Below are 6,311 nucleotides of genomic sequence, written 5' to 3'. Positions count from 1 at the left end.
AAATACTTCTATAGTCAAATCTAAAACTATTTACATCAAACATACAAGTAAAGCTACAGTATTGTTCTTCTGTAAGAAAACAAGCTCAGGTGTGAATCAGCTGGCAGTGCTTCACTTGTGAACATACATTGTTCTAACAATAGAAAGACAATTGGAAACCAGAGCAATGGGAACAGTGTTTCCAGCAACACTAGAATTCTATCCTGAGTCTATTGTTCCAAAGTGTTTAGACACAGGCCCCTCTCTGGAAGATGAGTTTCCCACTGAGACTAAATCATACACTGGGATTTTTACACCAGATAACCCAGCAGGAAGAGAATACACTGAAGTAAAGGAGTATGGATCTAGGGCAGGCTTGAGAGATTGAAAGGGCAAAACTACAAAGACAAAAAAACTAGTTGTGATTGGTTTTTATGACTTTGGCGCCATGCCTCAGGAGCTGACTTTATAATGGTTCCTAGTGACAGGAGGAAAAAAAAAATCTAAAAGTCTCTCCTCTTTTAAATGCAAATATAGATCCATTGCTGCCACTCCTCCATTTCATAGAACTTCTCAGATTTTTATTGTAAGCAGCACTCCATCTGCACTTCTGTCAAGAAGGATGTTCTTGCTGGGGATTCTTTTTTGATGGCAACTGATGTATCCAAGAGGAGCAAACAGAGAAGAAAGGATGACAAGAGAATGAGAGGTCACTGTTCTGCCTCCTCAGATGAAGAAGTGAACTAGTCAGAGGCCACAGAGCATGTTCTCTCAGCAGTTCAGAGACCCTCATATCACTGAGCTGCTGCTATTACTGCTCAGTCTGCCCAAAGCAGAGCTCCACTAACTTCTCCTTGTGACAGAGCAGGCACATGTCTCCTCCAGGTAGCAGCAGCTTTACATAAGGCACAGAGGATTTGCAGGATTCTTTATTTGGCTTTACTAGAAGAACAAGAAGAAGAGGAAGGTAAGATGCTAGCGCTATTTTGGACTCTTTTGTGCACTGGATTATTTGTAAGCATTTCATTCCAGGGAATTGGATGTGCTCAGGTTTTGTGTATCATTTGCATGCAGCATCAATGACATTTAGAAGTTACTTCCATTCTAATCAGAGATTGCTTTGAAAAGAGATAAAAAAAAAAGACCTGCTGCCAGTAAAGCATTGAAAAAGGCAAGTCTGCAAAAAAAAAGAGAAAAAAGAGAAAAAAAAAAAAAAAAAGAAGCAAGCATGCTTCAAATGAGAAGGCACAGAAGGGAAGGAGGGATAGACTGGAATAGGAAGATACCAGGAGAATGCCTCAGCCAATTTAGACAGGACTAAGGAGTAAGACAGGATTAGGAGTAAGGTAAATATTCCTTCTGCATTGTTCTGTGTTTCTGTGTGTGCTCCACTATAGGGTGCATTTATTTATTCCTAATACATGTCAGTGCTGCTTTATGTACCGGTGTTCACTAGACTTGTCCCTACTGATATATGGATATGAAGGTTCCTGGTAAAAGTGCTTTGCTTGTCTAACCCAGGTGAGGTTAAATGTCTCCTGTTCTTCTAAGTGTTGTGGGTAGTAGCATGGCACTTTATCACTGTTCCTGGCAATAGAAGGTGAGTGAGGGTTGTGTTGAGCATGAATTTACTAGGTGATGTCAGGATACAGCAGTGTTTCCCAACCAGGGTGCCTCCAGCTGTTGCAAAACTACAACTCCCAGCATGCTCGGACAGCCAAAGGCTGTCCGAGCATGCTGGGAGTTGTAGTTTTGCAACAGCTGGGTTGGGAAACACTAAGATAGACTAGTCTGTGTAATGTGAAATGATAATATTGATGCTGGCACTACTGTTTCTGTATACAGTAAATTCTATGTGGCTACCCTATAGCCATGTGCATGCTCTCTGTATAACATTCAGGTAATGACTGTAACAGGAGATTGCAAAAAAAAAAAAAAAAATGCTTTGCCAGCAAACTTGTTAAGAATACAAATTACCTGTCCTGGCAGATTATAAAGGTCAAGTCCATTTGCTTTCCATTTTTAAAGCAGAATGTGCTAGATTTGCATCAACAATACCCAAGGTGTTGTGTTTCATCAGATTGGCTATTTATTACCGGAGTCATCTCATATTTGGAGTCGCAGCAGAAGATGCTTACTAGTAAAACACCTAGATCAGGTGAAAAAATGATAACGTTTCAACGCGTCGTGTTACGCATTGCGATCAATAGGGAAGGCATTGAGCTTTAGCAGACTTTTTTGGTAATAACTGACAAGCTGCTGGTAGGAAGTAACAGGAGTCAAGTTGTGTAATATAGTGTTGAGCACCAATATTCGTAATGCAAATTTTTACCGCGGATATCGGCACGTGGCGATTTCGCGAATATTTAGAATATGGTGCCATACATTCGTAATGATGAATATTTTTTTTTCTTTGTTTGTTTTTTTCACATGCAAATTTTTATGCGAAGAAAAGCGAACGAACGTAACGAATTTGCGGATTTCGCGAACATAGCACGACTAATCGTCAATATATTCGTGAAATATCGCGAATACGAATATGGCCCCTACCGCTCATCACTAGTGTATTATGCAAGTGAGCTAAACTTGCAGTGACTGCAGTAGTTAATGGACTGCTAACTTTATCTAGAAATAGGGATTTCTCATTACTACTCTATGCATGAGTGCAAACGGTGAAATTCGAAACCTGTGTTTCCATAGCTCCTCTCTAAAGCGGAGGTAAATCATGAGGAACAGGGACTTAGCAGTGTGGAGCAGAGTTAATAAGCTGGTGAATTACAGTGTGGAGCATCTTGAAAGGTGTCCACGACCACAGGCTCCTGCCTTACTACTATTATACACTATCTGCCTTAATTGGATATTGCCATGCAACTGTTGCTCAGTAGTACTGTCCACTTGCAGGACGGAGTTAAATCCCGATTCCCCTTCTGTAGTGCAGCTATGAGTGTGTGCCGCAGAGGCATAGTGCACAGTCATATTCCAGGAGCGTGACACACAGATCCCAAAAAGAACATTTCTATTTGGGATGTCTTATAACCTTCAGTGACACATTAAAGGTTAAACGGAGGAGCTGTCACGTCTGTCTCTGCTATAGTATACCGTATTAAGAAAAATAAAATCCTGTGCCATCTAACTTTGTTTTTGCATCTATTATGAGAATCAATTTCATTAGTGTTGTTATAAAAAAAAAATAACCATATATATATATATATATATATATATATATATATATATATATATATACACATGCTGTGTAGAATATTCTACCTTTTGGTTATATGGGTGAAAACATCTAGAAACAGCTGCATTATGACACTTTTGTTGCTCATTACCTCTTGCTAATGTGAATGTCAGTTTGCCATAAAGTCATTGACAGAGACCGAACTGCTGAGTGCCTTATAACCTATTAATCCTCAGTGATTAATGGGGAAGTATTAACCTGATTAGCAGAATGTTCTTAGAACCCTGTTTGATGTGTAAGAGATCATGATCCTACTTGTAGCAGGTGTCAGTTCTCATGTGCTTGTGGTGCCTCCTTTCATACCTTCTGTAGTCTCTTCCAGCTACACAGGTAGACAGATATTTTAGGCATCTTTGGTACATAGCTATATATATATATATATATATATATATATATATATATATATATATATCTTAGAAACAATAGGGATTTGCTTGCCAGCTGGCATAACATGCATCGTATGCCTACTCCCCTATTTGTAGGTTGCGAGCGTACCTTGCCTATTAACCAGCCTGTGACTCATTCGCTTCCTTTGTCTCCTTAATTATCTATAGCGGTGTTTCCCAACCAGGGTGCCTCCAGCTGTTGCAAAACTACAACTCCCAGCATGCCCGGACAGCCTTCGGCTGTCCGGGCATGCTGGGAGTTGTAGTTTTGCAGCAGCTGGAGGCACCCTGGTTGGGAAACACTGATCTATAGGGTAAACAATACCTAGAAAGAATGGAGTTCACAGAACATTTGCTCTTGTGTTTAATGTGACTTTTATTCTAATTTCATCTGGGAGTCTGAGGATTTCATTTGTTTTTGGATATATTCTCAATTACTTTATTCCCAGATATAATAAAGCCTGCTATGCCGGGGTTTAGATAATGTGTTTGTATTCATGAGACTAAATGTATTGTTTGAAAAATAACTATATTCAAAGTACAATGGAAAAAAACGAAAACAAAATATGCCTTACTGCATAGTGATCTAATCTGCATGGCTTTTAGCTAAAACATCATCTGATGATAAAAGGAACGTCTCAGAACCCTATGATGTATTAAGCTACTGTATCTTCTACTTCCCAGGTCATTACCTTAAAGGGGTTCTCCACTGCCCTGTCTTCTGGAGCTCCGCTCGCAGCATCCGGAAGTTTATTACTCCGGACGCTGTGTGGGGGTTTCCGTGTTCGAGGCCGCCCCCTCGTGACGTCACGCCCGCCCCCTCAACGAAAGTCTATGGGAAGGGGGCGTGACGTCATTAAGGGGTCCCATAGACTTTCGTTGAGGGGGTGGGCATGATGTCACGAGGGGGCGGGCGTGACGTCACGAGGGGGCGGCCTTGAACACGGAAGCTCGCACACAGCGTCCGGAGTAATAAACTTCCGGATGCTGCGAGCGGAGCTCCGGAAGGCAGGGCAGTGGAGAACCCTTTTAAGGCTAGGTTCACAGTACGGAATCTCCGGGCAGAAAATTTCCGCCCGGAGATTCCGAGTGTGGCCAGCGTCGACTGAATCAGTCAGCGCTAGGACCGCGCGGACACTGCAGTCTCCAATAGACTGCAATGTGTTCCGCGAGTATTTCCACCTGAAGAATGAGCAACGCCATTCTTCAGGCGGAAATTTCCAAGCAGATTTTCTGTTCACAAATTCCGCTTCACAAATTCCGGTGTGAATTTGTGAACGGAAACCCATTCACTACACTATACATTTTAGCAAGCGGAATTTCTGCCTGCAATTTCAAAGCAGAAATGCAGGTGGAAATTCCGTAGTGTGAACCTAGCCTAAAGGGGTATTCCAGGTAAAAAATAATTTTATATATATATATATATATATATATATATATATATCAACTGGCTCCAGAAAGTTAAACAGATTGGTAAATTACTTCTATTATAAAAAATCTTAATCCTTCCAATAATTATCAGCTGCTGAAGTTGAGTTGTTCTTTTCTGTCTGGCAACAGTGCTCTCTGCTGACATCTCTGCTTGTCTCGGGAACTGCACAGAGTAGAAAAGGTTTGCTATGGGGATTTGCTTCTACTCTGGACAGTTCCTGAGACAAGTTTAATCAGAGAGCACTTAGACAGAAGAGAACAACTCAACTTTAGCATCTCATAAGTACTGAAAGTAATAAGATTTTTTTTTATAGAATAAGTAATTTACAAAGCTGTTTAACTTTCTGGAGCCAGTTGATATATATATATCAAAAAGTTTTTTTTCCTGGATAACCCCTTTAAAGCAGAAGGTTTGCAGATTCCAGTTAGAAGTGTAATGGGTCCATATTACCCTGTGATGTTTGTCTCTCTTTTCGGTAACTTGTAAATATCTTTCAATTTAATAAACATAAAATGAAGTGAGTCCCAAAATATCGCCTTAACCTCATTTTTCTGGTGGGAGATGTACTTTAGATAATGGGCTAATCTGAAATAAGTTTCTTTGTTGTGAGTAGATTTGGACTTTCTACTGTACTTTCTTAGGTTTCTTACTGTAGGAGTATGATGCTGTGTAAACCAATATAAACAAAGAGCTGAACACAGCATAATAAATGCAGTATATCCAGTAAATGTGAACATGCCCTTAAAGAGCAACTCCACTGTCAAGAGTGATCTTCAGTCTTTTAGGATCACCCTGAAGAAAACATGTGTCCCATCAACACCATATTGTAAGATCACCTCCAGGGATATCAACAGCTCTTATGAGTAGTTGGGAATTTATTTATTTTCTGTCTAGATTGTTTTGCCCCTTTAAATTGAGATGTTTGTGTGATCCATTTACTTGGATGTATCTGAACAGTTCATTAAATCTGTGAAAAGTTTTAAAGTGAGTAAAGTTGTTGCTTCAAATATTGCATTGCTCAGGCTATGGTAACCATCTAACATGATGATCTTAAATGGATGAATATATATATATATATATATATATATATATATATATATATACTGTTTAATAATAAAGATATGTCGTAGTGAGTTGACTGCAGGGAGACATTGCAAGATCAGGACTGTCGGTGTTAACCAGTGGGTGTCACTGTAGTACTGACAAAGGAGACAGCAATTGAGGAGAGAGAGAGAGAGGGAGGAAATAATGAAAGTTTTCCTTTCTATGTATG

General features: G+C 39.9%; 1 protein-coding gene across 5 annotated transcripts in view; it reads left to right on the top strand.

Annotated features, from left to right (window-relative positions):
• Positions 1-348: 348 nt before the first annotated feature.
• Positions 349-6,311, top strand: part of LOC130273936 (cadherin-7) — a 258,593-nt gene continuing 252,630 nt past the window's right edge. For 2 of the 5 annotated variants that reach the window (XM_056521486.1, XM_056521487.1), the window contains exon 1: positions 349-946. The gene's annotated coding sequence lies outside the window, so the exon portion shown is untranslated. Of the gene's footprint in view, positions 947-1,256; positions 1,326-1,388; positions 1,501-6,311 lie in introns of those variants that run through there. The other 3 variants (XM_056521490.1, XM_056521488.1, XM_056521491.1) reach the window with 3 other exon arrangements.

Source organism: Hyla sarda, chromosome 5 (assembly GCF_029499605.1).
Source record: "Hyla sarda isolate aHylSar1 chromosome 5, aHylSar1.hap1, whole genome shotgun sequence".
Classification (NCBI taxonomy): Eukaryota; Metazoa; Chordata; class Amphibia; order Anura; family Hylidae; genus Hyla; species Hyla sarda.
This window is presented reverse-complemented; position numbering and strand designations above follow the sequence as displayed.